The 18567-nt window shown below is 28.8% G+C and overlaps 1 protein-coding gene and 1 long non-coding RNA gene across 7 annotated transcripts in view; one reads left to right on the forward strand and one right to left on the reverse strand.

The window, feature by feature from the left end:
• LOC130678311 (cell adhesion molecule Dscam2) overlaps positions 1 to 18567 on the reverse strand; it is a 235765-nt gene that overhangs the window by 203398 nt on the left and 13800 nt on the right. The gene's annotated exons all lie outside the window — the stretch shown is intronic.
• On the forward strand, positions 11225 to 11787 carry LOC130678314 (uncharacterized). Its single transcript, XR_008991785.1, has 3 exons — positions 11225 to 11298; positions 11442 to 11566; positions 11680 to 11787. It is a non-coding gene; the product is annotated as an uncharacterized LOC130678314 (long non-coding RNA).

Raw genomic sequence — 18567 nt, forward strand, 5'->3', positions numbered from 1 at the left:
CTCGTTATAGCTTCAGTTGGCATACGATTTTATGCCAAGTGTATTATATCATTCTCTTAGTGTAACATATGAGATTTTATAACGAAGATGGATCTAGTACTATACAAGGTAGAAAAGTACCTGTCCTGAGAGGAAAAAAATGAGATTCAAATATCTAATATTCTTATTTCAATAGATAGATTTTTCTTATTTTAGAAAAAAATTACTTCAATTTAGCAATAAAATCAATTATTAATGCAAGGAAATATTTCTTTAATTAAATTGACACGTTCTTGAATTAATTACGATCATTAACTTTCATAAGAATTATTATTCTCATAAATACAAAAGGTTAACTTACGAAAATTTAATGAACAATTGGAAGAAAGATTTTTGCACTGTCATGAAATTGAGTCACACATCAATAATAAAAATATAGTTAATATTCCATTTGGTAATGACAACTAAATACTTGTGTAGTAGGGCAGAGCGGGGCTAGTTGTTCACAGGGGCAAGTTGTGCAATCGAAATATCTCGAAAACTAAGCAATTTACAACAAAAGTTCAAATAGTAAAAAGAAAGGGTTACGGGAGGAGAACACATTGCATGATTATCAATTGCTATCCGGTGCTCAGGGTCATTGACAGAACGCTTTGTTTTTTTTTTTGCGTCAAAAAAAAAAAAAAAAACAGGTCTTCAAAATTTTTCTCCTACACTCGTATGAAAATACTTTTTCATGATCACATAAGTATTCAAAGATAACTTAATCATTGCTCTTTCGATTAGATACGGTTATTTATTTTTAACTCTTACCATTTTTTTATAACTTAACTTCTACTTTGTTGCCGCATTTGAGGCTAGTTGAGCAAGGCGCACTCAATGCATTAAATGCGTACCGAGCGTTGGTCTAACCTATATGTTCGTATACATGCAATTGTGATAGTGACAAAAATTATTAAATAATTCGGGATTGTTAATCATCTAGCAATATTTTTGGTCTCATAATTAGTCACTACTTTAATTTGATAATTATTTACTTAATAATTATTCTTAAATACATAGTTTTAGATACAAAAAGTGTAATAATAATCCAAAGATTGGGAAGTTTTAATTTTGTTTGATTTACGTTGTCACTGTGTTAAAGTGTGTAATCTATAAATAATAACTTTACAGGTTTTTTTTGTTTAAAAAATAACCATCAATGTTATAAGCATAAATAACAAAATGTAAAACGAGATCTTTAATATGAATTTAAAACTTTTACTTTCAAAAAGTAATTAATAAACTTTTTGTATAATACTTGAGGCTAGGCCATACTAACCGAATTTTGAAATTTTATTTTTCTTTTAATTTTTGGATCAATTGTTATTACATTAATTTTAATAGTTTCCGAAAGAATGTAAGAGTGAAACTTTTTTGGAAAATTTTCATCATTCGAAAGACATAATTATTTAAGACTTAATCAGAAAAGTAAAATTCGAAAAATCGATTAGTAGTGCCCCGCACTCTTAAGGCGAAAGACAGTAAAAGGTATAGACAAAGTTTTTTCACGCTTCACGGCACTGCGTTTGTAGAGCTGAATTAATCAATAGATTGATACATTTATTGTTATATTTTTACACAAACTATATTTTACTATACGTTTATTTTTTCATATTTTATTAAAGTTAAAAAATACGATAGAAACAGTTATTTTTCTGCATAATAGAAAATTTAATAAACTGGAAGTGAATGAAAGGAAAAATGAAGGAAAATTAACAGCCTCAGAAATTATTGATCGTGAAAAAAATTTCATGGTAAACTCAATTTCTACAAGCCGTTAAATTCTCGTTCGCTGCAAGCATTTAGCTTCAAGTATTCTTCTATACTATGTGCCTAGTATTACACTATACTATAACGTTCCTTGCTGTCGCCGGAAACAAATTTTCCGAGCACCATGTATTTCATGTTGCTGTCTTGTTTTTTTTAGCTGCATAAGAAAATGGCTGATCACTTCAGAGCGATAATAAATTCATTTTTTCCTTTTTTTATTGATTTTTCTCTGCTATTGAGCTCAGGTGAATGTCATAAACTTGAAATATTTTTTGCAACACATTAGCTTAGTAAAGATAGCAATTTCGACAAAAACAAATTGAAATGGTTTTTAGAAAATTTCCCTTGAAAAAAAAGAGATTAGGGTTGCAGGTTAAAATAATTGAGCACTTCTTAATTTTTAAATAAATAAAGAAATTATACGTTAGATATAAATCATTAAAATTTCAATAAAACTTATTAAATAAGCGAGTCAAAAAATCGAAAAATGCTTGAAATGTTATGAAAATTTGTAAGCTTGAAAATAGTGATGAAATAACCGCTTCAGCATCTAAACTGATTTTTTTAATTTCAAAAATTCACTGTAAAAAATAAAGTACTGACATCAAACTCCCTAAGAGTTTGACGAATTTACTCTTCAGTGAAACCAAATTCGTTTGAACTAATGAAAACTAGTTTGTCTCAAGAAAATCATTTTTATTGAATGAAAATTTCTACTCGATTATTAGAAATTGATTAAGCGTTTATATTAAAGTTTTTAAGTTTGACCGTAATTAAATTAACATTTAAACGAATAGTAAAATATATTTTAATTAAAGTTTGGATGAACTTAATTAAAAAATAAAAAATTGTTGAAGCAAACTTTTCAATTTTTAGAAATTAAACTGAAACTCTTGAAACGTTGAGTTTGACAACTTCACATGTTTCAATGAACAAAAGTAGTTTCCTATAATACCGAACTTGTTGTGTCAACCGACGAGTTTCTTGGAGAGAGAATCAAACGAGGTTGTAGGAATAATTTGACGCACTCACATTAAAACTGAAAAATATTTGACAAGAAGATAAATTTATTCGTTACAAAATATCGAACTATATTTGAATGAAAGTCTTTATATTATCGGTTAAATAAAAAAATTTATTTGTAAAAAGAGTCACATATTTATCACGTTTACATCAATGTATAAGCAATTGACTGTATATATCCATTCAATACGAGAACAAAGTACTAGAAGCACAACTAAACTCAAACTTTCCTACTGGTCCCATAGCGTAGCGGTAAAGCGCCTGACTCTCGCGCGTAAGGTGCTGGGTTCGATTCTTCCGGATACCAATTCTACGATTATTTAATTTTTCACTAAAATCTGAGTATGTCAGAATTATTTGTAAAGTGTAATGTATATAATAATAATAATAATATAATGTAATTGTCCCAATACTTAATAAAAAAAATAATAATAATAATAATAATAAAATCAAAAATCAAAAAATACGTAAGAAAAAAAATTTTTTTAAAAATTCATTATTGATGAAGTAATTAAATGCAATATTCACTTGATGCAGATTACTGTTTTTTTGGATCAATGCAATACAGCAATTTGAAACAATTCGATTTTTGATTGAATCAATTGCAAGGACAGTTTTAACGGACCTACAAAAATATTACTTTCAACACTAAAATTCATTTGCTTTAATTAAATTTTGACTTAACTGAAAATTCATACTTTCAATCACCTTACAATTTACTTTCAGTGAAATTTTTAATTATTTTATATAAAACAAAAATCATTATTGTATCAACAGTTTCAATGACTTGAACTAATTTCTATTTTTTTTTAAATGAAAAAAGTTATTGAGTTATATCAAATACTATGGAGTTAGTTCAAACGACTTAATACCTTCCCTCAAGAAACTCTCAGTTGAAGCAAAATATACTGTCAAATGTAGAGGGCGGTAGACTCAATCGCTTGACGCGCTTGGCTGTATCCAAACGCACGGAGTACTTGAGCCAAACGAATCTGGTTTGACGTCAGGAATCTTTTTTTACAGTGTAGAATTAGAATAATGCTATGGCAGTTATTGAAAAACAAATTTCGAATTAATAAGATGTACATATTGAACAAGAATTTTTTAATAATTGAAGATTGATTTTAAACAATATTTATATAAACAATAGGGCGTTTCAAAAAAAACAAATTTTTTTTTTTCTGATTTTTGTAACTAATGAACCATAAATTTCTCTAAAATTTTCAATGAATGTTTTTGTAGAAAATTAAACGCTCTACAAAAAAAGTCTCTCATCATTTTTTGATAAATCCGTCCGTTCGAAAGTTATTGGAGCTGAAAGTCGAATCGATAGTAAGTTTCGAGATCTTTTTACTTTTCCAGCAAAACTATCGGACTTATCAAACAATGTCATAAGACCTTTTTTGTAGACAAATTTATTTCCTACAAATTGTTTTTCATGGAGATCATTCAAATTCCGCATTGTTTTCTAGTTATTTTCATTTTAATGCTAAGCTCATAAAAAATAATAGTCTTCTAACCGCTTTTGAGAACTTAACATTAATATGAAAATAACTAGAAAAAAATGCGGAATTTGAATGATCTTCATTGACAATAATTTGTAGGAAATAAATTTGTCTACAAAAAAGGTCTTATGACATTTTTTGATAAGTCCGATAGTTTTCCTGGAAAAGTAAAAAGTTCTCGAAACTTACTATACATTTGACTTTCAGCTCCGATAACTTTCGAACAGATGGATTTATCAAAAAATGATAAGAGACTTTTTTTGTAGAGCGTTTAATTTTTTACAAAAACATTAAATGGAAATTGTAGAGCAATTTATGGTTCATTAGTTATCAAAAATCAGAAAAAAAAAATTTTTTTTTCCTGTGTTATTCTTATGGGAAATCGAAAAGTGCGATGCGGACAACCTTAATATTAATATTAAAGGCTCATATTTTCAGAGGCCTATTTTGGCATCTATATGAAACTTTTGAACCTGGTCCCAAGAAAAAAATTTTTTTTTTTTTTTTGAAACGCCCTAATAAACAAACAACTTTCATGTACCTGATTATTATTATCATTATGGTGTAAAACAAGCGATCGATAATCTTTTAAGCATTTTTTGAATTGAGATGCATCAGACTGGTTCGTAATGACTTCATGTATTTTGTCCTCATTTGTTAAAAACCATAAAGGATGTAAGTTTGCCGCTACACGCGTACAGCAGATAACAGAGTAAACTCATTAAAAAAAGGTCCTTAGTAATTTTGTCGAAATTTTTTTTCTTTAAAAAAAAAAAAAAAAAAAAAAAAAAATCCGAGATGTACGATAAAGACCAGAACTTGATTACTAGATAATCTTGCAATCGTGAAAAATTTTTAATCAAGTGTGCAGATGAAATAAACATATCACCGCTCATTAACAAGAGAGATAGAAGAAACGGAGAGTTTGTCTCCAAAGGCACAAATTCAAGTCAAGACCTTTCTAACGATACCAAATTTAATAATATTGACCAATTCCATTATATAGATATGTTGGGAACAAAATTTTCCTTATTCTCTTAATAATATAGATTACAATTACATTTTGTGGCTGAACAACTTAAAAATAATTATTAAAGATGATTAAAGTATAATTTATATGATACTGAAGGTAGCCAACGTCTACTAATTTTTGAAATTTATTTGAAACGATAAATAATAAAAAAAAAAAATATCTTTGAAAAAATTGCACTTATAGTTTTTTAAATTTTCTACATGTATATATTTTTAGTTTTTTTTTTTTTTGTAATTTATTTGTTGAAAAAAAAAATCTGAAAATTTCTAATTGTTGGCTAACTTCAGGATCATATATTTTATAATATTAATTTAGTTTTTAATTTTAATTTAATTTTATTTTATAATACACTGGTCATAGAAATTAAGGGATAGAAGAAAAATCCGAAATTTCTAGGTGATTTTCAACATGCTGTAACTCGGTGAAAAATGGTCGTATAAAAAAACTAAGAAAAGCAAATTGTAGCCTCAAGTTTCTAGTTTTCAGATCTGGACCTTAAAATTTTTTATCATGTACGGTTCCGGAGTGATCATAAGAAAACCAACGAAAAAAAAATTTTCAAAATTTTTGCTGGTCTTTCAATACCTCTATGGGCGACAATAAATTTTTTTGAATAATCCGAATGTCTAACTTTTCTCGGAAATTTTATGCCCTTTAATTTGGCGGCCTGAAAAAGTCTCTACGACAATTTGGCGCCAAGTTATCATTGATCAAAGCAAAAAAGTCCATTTTGGCTTTGATAATCAATAACATCGGATGTATTGGTCGTACAGAGAATGTAAGCAGGGTTTTGAAAACTGGAAAACATTCTCTATAAGGCAAAATTAGTGGCATTTGATAGAAAAATTTTTTTAAAAGCGATATTGTATGGTAAAAAACAGGTCAAAATTCACAAATTTAAGGATATTCGGAAATCTTGCGATAACTTTGGATATAACGGATGAACAAAGGATATCTTCGACTTTTTTTCAACCTCAAAGTGTCCTGAAAAAACCCTGAAAATTTCAAATCGCTGCGATTTTTCTTTCTTAGTGCCCCGAAGCTTTAAATTTATCGATTTTGTCAAAAATCACCATAATTGGTAGTTTCTCGGTTTTTATTCATTTTTTCGATTTGAAAATGGTTTTTTTACCGATAATCTTTATTTTTTTGATCAAAAAGATCGATTATCGAAAAAAATTGAAAAAAAAAAAATTTTTGAAAAAAATTTTTTTTTTTTTCAAAATTTTTTTTTTCAAAAATTTTTTTTTTTCAAAATTTTTTTTTTTGTTGTATCTGCAATGATTTATCATTGTCAAAAAAAATTCCTAAAATTTTTTTACCGCCGGCATTAGAGTTACCCGAAGGGTATGTTTGTTAAGGTGACATTTGAAGCAGATGCAGTTACAGCGGGCTATATATATATATATATATATACGATATAACGTGCCATTTTTCCAAGATAGCGTCCACAATTCTACACCGATCTTAATGAAACTTAGTATACTTATTCTACACGGAAAACACGAGATTGAACTGGCTCCCATCTCGGATGGGACTCACTGCCATCTATAAAAAAAAAAAACGTTTTGATGGGAATCACTACCATCCAGATGGTAGTGAGTACAATCCGCATGTAACTCAGTCCTATCCAGGATGGTAGCCAGTCCCATCTTACATTTATTTCGTTCAGATGGTGGCCAGTACCACGCGCATGTTTGTGGGCATTGTTGGATAACTCATTATACGTATAATGGAAATGGGCATAAATATATTGTTAAACGTTGGGTTTAATTTTAGTAGTAAATATATAATACCTCTTTTTTAATGTAATAATAATTGAATGAATATTGTAATGTATATTGAATAAATTGAGTTATCCAACAATGCTCTAATTCTTGGAGATTAAAAATCTTCCAAGTTTGATTAAAAAAAGCATTTTCATCGATCTTGTAAGCTTGAAAATGTTCATCATAATATGTATTATTTGTTATTTCCCTTGTTATTATTCAAATATAAATAAAAAATATGAACAATCTAAGTTATTTTTATATTTATAACCTTATCTCAACTGACTCTTTATTTTACCGGGGAAAAATTTATGTATAGAAAAATTATATATAAATTAATCTCAACACCATAATTACAAATTATTTATATTAGAGTAATACACAATAATTAAGGAGTTATACACAGTTGCAAAGCTAAAAAAAATTTTTTTTGAAGAATCTTTTATGAGTCCAATTTTCATTTATCAATTACCAATGATGATTACTCAAATATAGAGCTTACTTTTAAGAATACAATAGCGCGTCAATCATGTGCACAGCTTCTGTAGAAGATGTTCCAAACGAACTCCAAAACTACGTATATAGGCTCCATAGTGATGGCGTTTAAAAAGTTTAAGAGAAAAAAATGTGTAGATGGTAGTCAGTACTATCCGAGATGGTAGCGAGTACAATCTGAGATGGCAGTGACATCCATTTTCGATGGTACTAGATCCCATGGTAACGTAGGAATAGCTACTATCTGCAGATCGGTTCCACTACCATCTGACATGGGAGCCACTCACATGTAAGAGTGGACCCACAAACATGCGCGTGGTACTGGCCACCATCTGAACGAAATAAATGTAAGATGGGACTGGCTACCATCCTGGATAGGACTGAGTTACATGCGGATTGTACTCACTACCATCTGGATGGTAGTGATTCCCATCAAAACGTTTTTTTTTTTTATAGATGGCAGTGAGTCCCATCCGAGATGGGAGCCAGTTCAATCTCGTGTTTTCCGTGTATGGATGATCCTTGGAGAAATCTACTTTAATTTCGGCTGTCGAATGGCTTTTTTTGATAATTGTCTAATAGGACAGGTGATAACTCAAAGAAGATTAAAGGAAATCAATTTTTCGTTCAAGTTAAGAGATTGGATAGTAACTACGATTATTTAATTGACGAGCTTAGTAAAAAACGAAATAGAACTAGAATAGTGATTCAGAAAAATTGAAATGTAACAGACGTATCTTTAGACATTGGTTTTGTTAAAACTGTTCAGAATACCACTAATTCCATTTTCTGATAAATACTTAAAAATAAAGCTCTTGTAGATTTTTTTCTTAAGAAGATCCTCCAGGAATTCACTAGTTGCAGACGTTGCTAAGGCCTCAGCGACAGACTGAAACTCTAAAAACTCTTTAATCTCAGCTGGGGAGTTAACGACTTTACCGTGGTGATGAGAATATAAGGACTACTCGTAGGCAAGCTTAAGAAAACAGCAAAAAGAAAAACCTCGAGCTAGCATCCGTAATGAAAATGATAAGAAAAATAAAATTAAAATTAAGAGAAAAGTAATCTTCTTAATAATTGTGCCTTATATTTTTTTTTTGAAAAAGTGTTCATAAAAAATTAATTACTTTGAACAAATTCAGAGTAGACTCTACGAAACATCTAATTGATCGATTCGTTTTAAAATAGGGTTTGTCTTCATTATTAATTGTTTCATACACTGTAAAAAGAGCGGTGTTAAAAATGGACTCATTTTAACTCCGCCCGGTGTTAAAATGAAATTACACCGGTGTAGGGGAAGTAATACACCGGTGTTAAAAATACCGGTGTAAAAGCGGGGTAATCGGTGTAAAAGCGGAGTAATACCGGTGTAAAAACGGGGTAAATTGCGTCCACTTGGAGTATTAACTTTAATGATTATAAAACACAAAAAATGTCAGTTCTTTATGAAAATTAATAAAAAATATCATTTATTAACAAGTATAGTGATCGAGTCAGTTAAAATATTCACAAAGTAAAATATTTTAACACCGGTAAAAAATATCTACACCGGCGGCGGCGTTATTTTAACACCAGTCTAGAATATTTACACCGGTGGCGGCGTTATTTTAACACCGGTACAGAATATTTACACCGGTGGCGGCGTTATTTTCACACCGCTTTCGGCGGTAAATTTAACACCGATAATTTTAACACCTACACCGCTTGGACTTACCCCGGTGATTTTTTACAGTGTAGTTTCATAATGAGTAGCTATTTTTTTTTTAAGGATGAGTCAATAGCTATTTTTATCAATTTCTGTCAATGTCTTATATTCTTAAAAAGATAAGAAAAAGCTAGAAAATTCCGGTCGAACACAAACCGGAAAAATTGTGCGTATCGAAAATTATCAGAGAATTTAATGCAATTTTAATCATTTTTATTATACGAAAATATATTTAACAGAAAGTATACTGAACAGAGTGATGTTTTTCTGACAGCATCATCTGAGTTACCTTAGCCAGCATACGGTATGCTTTGTTATCAAAATTACTTCATTATTGTTATAGTTGAAACTTTTTTATTATTATTTGTTGTTTCATCATTATTTTAGGCGCGATTTCAGTAGTTCCGTCAATTGGTAATATTTATCCTTTTGCTGGCAATTCTGCTACTTTGATGAATGTAGATTATAAAACACAGAAATACCAGCATCTTTTCCTCAACCACTGAATAATGATAGTTCTGATCCATATCTAAATGAGATAGACTCAGATGAAGGAGAAACAATTACTGAAGATGATGTTGCTCAACTTGTATATATTTATTTTATATTTTAACATAAAAAAATTATTTCCATGTAACTTTGCAAAGTGATTATTCAATTATTTTTGTCTATATAGAATTTAGAAGAATATTTAAAATCAAGCACAAAAAGCTGCGTGATTTTATTAGCACTTAAAAATGGAAGCCAAAGCTTACTAAATACTCATCGAAATCAATTAACACGATTGGTAATTGATCGAGAATTAGGAATTGCTAAAGCAAAGTTCGGCAATGATCTAACGATTTCTCAATTTAAGTATATATACTGTAGTTTTAAATAATATTATTTTTTAAATGAACTGTATATCTTCGCAATCAATTTTTAATTATTATTTATTAAATATTGAAATCACGATTTTACTGCTGGAATGAATATCAATTGCTAAAAATATTGTAACTATTAGACATCAAGTTTTATTTATTACAGTTCCTTTTTTTCCGTGTACCCAAAATAGCAAATAATTACTGTGTTCTTTGAAGATTTTCGCAGTAAATGTATTCATTGGTCAATGTTTATGTACTGGATAACATTAGATTTTCTATTATTGAAAACAAGGTCATTAAAAAAAAGGCCATTCGGCAGCCGAAATGGAAGGTAGATTTTCCAACCCGGGAAAAAAAGATTTTATATGATCATAAACATATATGTTCATATACAATTTATATTTGATCATATGAAATATATAAAAATTATATATGATTACATAAAAGCTTATATGATCTTATAAAGTTCTTATAAGAATTAATATACTCTCGTGAGGACTATATAAAAATTGATATGACTTTATATAAAGTTATATATAACTTTATAAAAGTACTAGATAAAGTTTTATATCCTTGTATATAATTATATATGATCATATAAAAGTTAATATGATCTTATGAAAATCTTATAAGAATATATAGAGTTTGATAAGGATTTTATAAAAATTGATGTAATTTTATATGAATCCGAGAAAAAGTTCTTATAGAATCACACTGATAGAAGGATTTGTTTGTATTTAATAAATCAATTTATTAAAATCTTTTTCAGATATTTTTTTGGGTGAGAAAAATATTTTTTTACTATTAACAATATTTGTTAGTATTAACGAAATCTATTTTTTATGAGAACAAAATTTTTGTAACTATTAAGAAGCTTTAATATATTGAAAAAAATATTTATTTCCACCAAATAAGATTTGTTAATAGTTAAAAAATATTTTGTTAGTGGTCGGTGTTGATAGATGGCTATACTTAACGCGTAGTTGTAAAAAAATATATATGCATATACATGATTTTCATACGATAAGTTGCTTATTATTTTATACTTTGTGGAAAACAATTAATAAAATGGAAGCTTTGCTACAATCGTGGGATTTATACTCGATTTTTTGTGGTAAGTTGACAGTTATATATAAGGTATATTCAGTAGCATCAGTACTTAACCTATTCATTGTCTTGTCATCCTATTTTATTTTTTATATTCCGTTTCTAAAATTAACACTAATTTATGAATTTACTTTTGTATTCCCACTCTAGTAAACCATATAACTGACTTTGAAATCCTTGGTGAATTCCTTACTAAAACTCGAGAAGAGACCCAAAAAGAAATAATCCCTAGTGTTTGTTTACGACTTCGTTTAAATAAAAAATATAATGAATATGTAAGTTTCTTTTTTATTTTACAACTATTTATTATTTTAAATTCAATTCATTATTCTCAAAAAATTATTTCAAATAATTTTATTATTGATAAATAATTTTATTTTATTTACAGATTTCCCATCACGAGAAGATTAATGTAAAACTTTTCTAAAAATAATAAGAGGAATTTTTTAAATATTAATAATCCAGTGTGTAAATACTAATAAATGATTTATTAAATATTAATAAATCATTTGTTAAATAGTAATAAATATTTGGTTAGCACAAAAAAATCGCTGCTAATAAATGATTTATTAACTGTTAATAAATATTTGTTAAGGACCTATCCTCTAATAAATTATTTATTAAATATTAACAAATCTTTTTAAATACAAAAAAATCCTTCTATCAGTGCATATATAAACATATGTGTTTATATATGATTATATGAAAGCTTACATAATCTTATAAAATTCTTATAAGGATTCATATGATCTTATAAGAATTTTATAACAATTGATGTGATTTTATATAAAGTTATATATAACTTTATAACAATACCAGGTAAAGTTTCATATATGAATAATCATATATGATCATATAAAAGCTCATAACGATCTTATAAAATTCTTATAAGAATTCATATAATTTTATAAGGATTTTATATTAGTTGATATGATTTTTTATAAAGTTATATATGAGTTTATAACGTTACCAAATAAAATGTTATACATTATATGCAGTCATATATGATTATATAAAAACTCATATGATCTTATAAAATTCTTACAATAATTCGTATAATCTTATAAAATTTTTATAAAATTCGATGTAACTTCATATAAAGTTATATATATATATAACATTGCGAAATTACAAGAGCACGTTTTATATGATTATACATAATCATGTATGATCATATGAAATCTTATATGACCTTATAAAATTCTTCTACGAATTCAGATAATTAATGAAAATTGATGTGATTTTATATGAATTTATAAATAAATTTGTACAAGTACAAAAGAGTTTAATACGGTTATATAAAATCATATATGATTGTATAAAAGTTTATATAGTTTTATGATTCTTATATATAAATTTCTATGGTCTTATAAGCAGGTTATTTTAAAGGAATTTATAATTTTATATAAAACACTAATGTGATAAAATTTGATCATATTTGGTGCATTATTGATGTAGGATGTATCAATTTGATCATTTGATTTAAGTAATGCTATAGATTGTAAAAGACTTACAAGGGTAAAGCAGACTAGAGAACCAGACGGCAATCAAGAGATCATCAAAGTTGAGCAGCATTGAGGTAGAACATTAGTTAGATGGGTGACCCCTTGGCAAAATAGCAGTTAACCGATAGATGTTTTTTTTTTTTTTTTGTTCATGCATGATTATATATAATTATATATCATCAAATCCTGCCAATTTTGAGATCTAATCATATAAAATTTATTGTATATATGGTTAGGTAAAATCATTTTTTACCGGGTATATCTAACTTTATATGATTGTATAAGATTTTATATGATTATATATGATTTTATAAAGTCATATAAGTTTTTATCGGACCAATTTCATTATAAAACGTTATATGATTTTATATGAGTCACTTTTATATGATTTATATATGATCATATAAGAACTTTTTTTCCCGGGAATTAATCTATATAAAAATTTTAATAGATACATATCTTGTGACTTATGTTAGTTTATAGTCATGATATAAAATTAGGTTCGTTTTCTAAGAGTGAGGGTAAAAAAGGACAACGACTATTTTCGATCGAGAACTTCAGATAGTTGATTTGACAAAACATTATATCGGTAATGTACCAAACTAACCTTCACGTAAACAAAGTATAGAAAATTAGTATAAGATCATAATTGTAATTGTTATTACGATGGCAAGATCAGATATAATTATAGGACTACAGATACGATTGAAACATCATAAATAATAAAAGAAATACTTTTAAGATATAAAATAACTGTGAAATTTGCAGATTATTTTGTTCACAATAAAATAAAACTAACGAAATTGGATTACAATGAAAAATGCTTAAGTTATGTGCAATAAAAACCATATTTTCAACATTTTTTGATTTCGTTAAAAATTTCAAGGCTATCGAACTATTGGAAGAAATAGTCAAAACATAAAGCTTAAGGTCATAAATTAAAGATTATTACACAAACTTTCAGATACTTTTTACGGAAATTGTCTATGAATATTAGTTTTGAAGTTATATAAGTTTTAGCAGTGATTAAAAACCGATTTCTACGAAAAATCATGAAAATTTCAAACAGCCATAACTTCAAATCTATTCGAACGATTCAGCCCATCTTTGAACTTGATCAAGATAATCGCCTATAGAATAAGTGTGAAAAATTTCATAAAGATCCGATAAGATCTGTAAGTGCTATCGTAATGACAAGACCAGTGATAATCATAGGGAGTAGAGGTACATTTGATACATCACAAGTAATAAAAGAAATACTTTTAAAATTTAAAATAGCAGTGAAATTTACAGGTTATTTTGTACACAATAAAATACAACTGACTAAACTGGCTTATAATGGGATATGCATAAGTTATGTGAAATGAAAACCATGTTTTATCATTTTTTGATTTCATTAAAATTTTCAAGGCCATCAAATTATTGGAAGAAATGGTCAAAACATAAAGTTCAAGGTCATAAATTAAAGCTTATTAGACAAGCTTTCAGATACTTTTTACGGAAATTGTCTATGAGTATTATTTTTAAAATTATATGAACTTGAAAGTGGATAAAAACTGATTTTTTCGAAAAATCGTGATAATTTCAAACAGTTATAATTTCTAAACTAATCAACCGATTGAGCCCATCTTCGAACTTAACCGTGATAATCGCCCATAGAATAAGTGTGAAAAATTTCATTAAGATCTGATAAGAATTGTAGGCGTAATCGTGTCCTCAAAACTGCGTTATATCCCATATATACATACATATATAAATTTTTTAACGGATGGTATTTTCGAACCCTACTCCTAATTATGATAGGTTGTGACAAAATTCCTTAAAAAATCGACCACGAGGACAAATACAATAGTTAGATTTTAGAAAAATCTACCCAAAAAATATTACTCACATTTTTAGGATAAATAAATTTTTATTTTTAAATAAAAATATGCATCAAACTTTCAAATCAAAATTAGTATAAGTAACTATTGTAGTATAATAAACTGATTAATAAGTTAAAAAAATAATTTCGTATATTTTTAAATCAAGTAAAATAACATCCTGATTCAAAAAATGCGTCATACTCAAACTAAGTCAGTATCATCCTGAGTCAATATCATCAGCCTCAAATCAATAGAATAAAATTCTTAGGAGAAATAAGTATACATCTTGTTTGAAAACAGAAAATCCTTCTTTTAACAGTAAAATTTTTAAAAGAAAAATCCTTATTCTCCATTGAAGAGTAATAATTTATTCATTCAAGATTGAACTATTTTTGAATTGAGAAGTTTAGATGTTTTGAAACAAGAATGATATTTTAAAGAAAATAGTTTATTTGAATCAAGTTAATTTTTTTCTCTGTGTAGGTAGTGTACATTTTAGAATATCGGTAAAACAAATTGCTACTCCGGGAGATAAAATTACTATTTGAGATTGTAATTTTCAGTTCAGGGTATACGATGCCATTGACATTGCATCCTACCTACATACTTGCTATGAATTTAGAATTTATAATCTTCATTGTGGCTGAGCTGTCAACGTACTTGGCTATGGTGTGAAGGAACAGTGAGGACCGGGTTCGATTCCAACGTCAGGCAAATGATTTTATTTTCAGTATTTGATTAAAAATATGTGTGTATACATATATATATATATATATATATATATATATATATATATATATATATGTACGACTTGTAAAAGTGATTCCCCATTCAACCTATAAATGTGTGTGCGTGTGTGTGTGTTCTGTTCATCAGTAGGTAGGACATGAATAGGGGAGGGTGGGGCAGAGCAGCCCCCCTAAGCCAATTATTACTTATTGTGGCTTTCAACCATCAGATCACTTTACTTTTGTCCCATTTCGAACAAATTTAGGGACATTTTGCAGAAATTCTGAAAAAAAAAACTCTTTTGTGGGACAGAGAGGCCCCCCTCCAAAAAATGATAAATTTTTTTTTTTTTTTTAGGTAGATTTTTCTAAAATCTAACTATTGTATTAGTCCTCATGGTCGATTTTTCAAGGACTTTTGTCACGGCCTATCATAATTAGTTGAGTAGGGTTCGAAAATACCATCCGTTAAAAAATTTATATATGTATGTATATATATATGTAGCGTTGCTACTAGGTGTCTACTGCCATTACATCAGAAGAACTTGCCGATGCACAGATGCAAGATCTCGAGCTTCAACAACTACTGCAACAGACAACCGCGTTGCAGCTTCGACGAATCAATTTTGACAACGGTTTAGCATTGTACTGTGACATTGCGTCAGGTACAGTGTGACCATACGTTCCAGGACCGCTGAAAAAGAAAGTGTTCGATTCACTACACACGCTCGCTCACCCTGGAATCAAAGGATCATTGAAAATGATCTCCAAACGTTATGTCTGGCCGTCAATTAATAAAGATTGCCGTGAATGGGCGAAATCTTGCATCGACTGTCAGAAGAATAAAATTCAGAGACACGTGTCATCGCCGATCGCCAGTTTTGAACCTCCAACTGGACAATTCGAGCACATACACATCGACTTAGTGTCTTTAAAAACATCAAGAGGCTTTAACCAGTGTTTAACGATCATCGACCGATTCACGAGGTTTCCTGAGGCTGTTCCGTTATCCAATGGAACCGCAGAAACGATAGCACATGCACTATCGCTGCACTGGATTTCACGCCACGTAGTACCGAAACGCATTACTTCGGACCAAGGTCCGCAATTCGAATCGTCGTTATTCCAATCGTTGATGAAAATGTACGGAATAAAACCCCTACATACCACGCCGTATCACCCGCAAGCCAACGGTCTCGTCGAACGTTTACATCGTCAGCTGAAATCAGCGCTTTTGTGTCACCAAGAGTCATGGTATGACGCATTACCAGCCGTTTTGCTCGGCTTACGCGCTGCCTGGAAAGACGACATACAGACGACACCGGCTGAATTAGTGTACGGTGAGCCAATTCGTTTACCCGGTGAGTTACTCACTCCCAGTAACAAAACTTCACCTCATGACATCATTAACACATTGAAACGTCATTTCAATTCATTGGCACTGGCCGACATGTCGCGTCACGGCAAGCGTTCTGTTTTCTGTTTCAGGAACCTTAGTACTTGCAGCCACGTACTGGTACGGAATGACCAGGTTGGACCATCTTTCTCGCCGCCGTACGAGGGCCCATATCGTGTAATAACCCGACACGATAAATACTTCATCGTCGATTTTCGTGGACGATAAATCGCCATTTCTGTGGACAAATTAAAGCCGGTCTACGAGGCAAATTCAGTCGACACGGCGACGATGATAACAAACTCCCAGCCGATTAACACAGCAGCCGAGATCCAAAAACGCCGAGTCCGGTTTAATATTTAAAAATTTACACGATTAAAATTTTTTTTTACATCAAAGTTTTTTCTACAAAGTAATAATTCACCACTTTATTATATTCATTCATTTAATTATTTATTTATTCATATCATTTGTAAATATTCCATTACTTTAATTATCGTGTATTAAATTTAAAAAAAAAAAAAAAAAAAAAAAAAAGGGAGTTTTGTAGCGATGCTCCCCCATGGAAAAAATTTATATGTCGAATATATTAAAAATATATTTCTACATATAAATCATATATAAACGTAATATAACAAAAATATATGTCAAATATACTGAAAATATAAGTGAATATATGCTACATATAAAAAAAATATAAATAGAATATATATGGAATATATAACTTTTGGCCGATTTTCGTATATATAAAATATATGTTCAATATAATGAAGTTATATGTATAATATATTTTGTATGGATAATCACAAAGGCAGTAAAAGCTTAAAGAAATATATACAAAATATATTAGCTTTATATTTAAAATATAATTGATAGAATATATTGTGAATATATGTTAAATATATATTTAGATTATAAGGAAAATATAATAATTAAATATAACCAAAATATATGTGACGTAGATTTGAATTATATTAAAAATATAAGTAGGTACTTCTAAAAGAAATGTATGCAGATTATAGTAGGTGCATTTATAAAATGTGAAGAATGATATATAAACTAAATATATTGAAAATATATACAAAATATAAGCCGAACATATGATTGAAATGTAAAAAGAATATATTCCTAGAAAAACCGGTCCAAATTAATTTGTCACACTGGTTTTTGTAGAAGTTTTTTTTTAGGAGAAATTTAACCTGAAAGAAATAATTGAGATCAGCAGCGGAGGTTTCTGAGAAGAAAACTCCAAAATGACCGTGAAGACCGTCATTAAAGTCTTCGTAACAAAAATTTGAGCCTGAGAAATATAGGAGTAGTAACTTGCGAGGGTGCCTTCAAAAAAAGTTCCAAAAGTGTCATAGGGGCCTTTGTGGGAATCTTTCTAGACAAAATTTAGGCCTGGAAAAAATATGACTGATTACCTGGCTTCTATGAAAATTTTCGACTTTTTTGTCCAGGCACTTTTGTTGGTTACCATCCCTATTTTTTTCAGGCACAAATTTCTTATAGAAAGACTCCTACAAAAACCCGTGACAAATTTGGATCGGTTTTTCTAGGTACCCCTGTAGCTTACCTCCCCTAACTTTTCAGGCCCAAATTTTCCAAAGAAAACTCCATCGAAGGTCCCCCTAGTCATTTTGGAATCATTTTTCTCGAAATACATTCTTTATACATTTCAATCATATGTTCGGCTTATATTTTGTATATATTTTCAATATATTTAGTTTATATATCATTCTTTATATTTTATAGATACACCTACTATAATTTGCATATAAT

Source organism: Microplitis mediator, chromosome 1 (genome assembly GCF_029852145.1).
Source record: "Microplitis mediator isolate UGA2020A chromosome 1, iyMicMedi2.1, whole genome shotgun sequence".
NCBI lineage: Eukaryota > Metazoa > Arthropoda > Insecta > Hymenoptera > Braconidae > Microplitis > Microplitis mediator.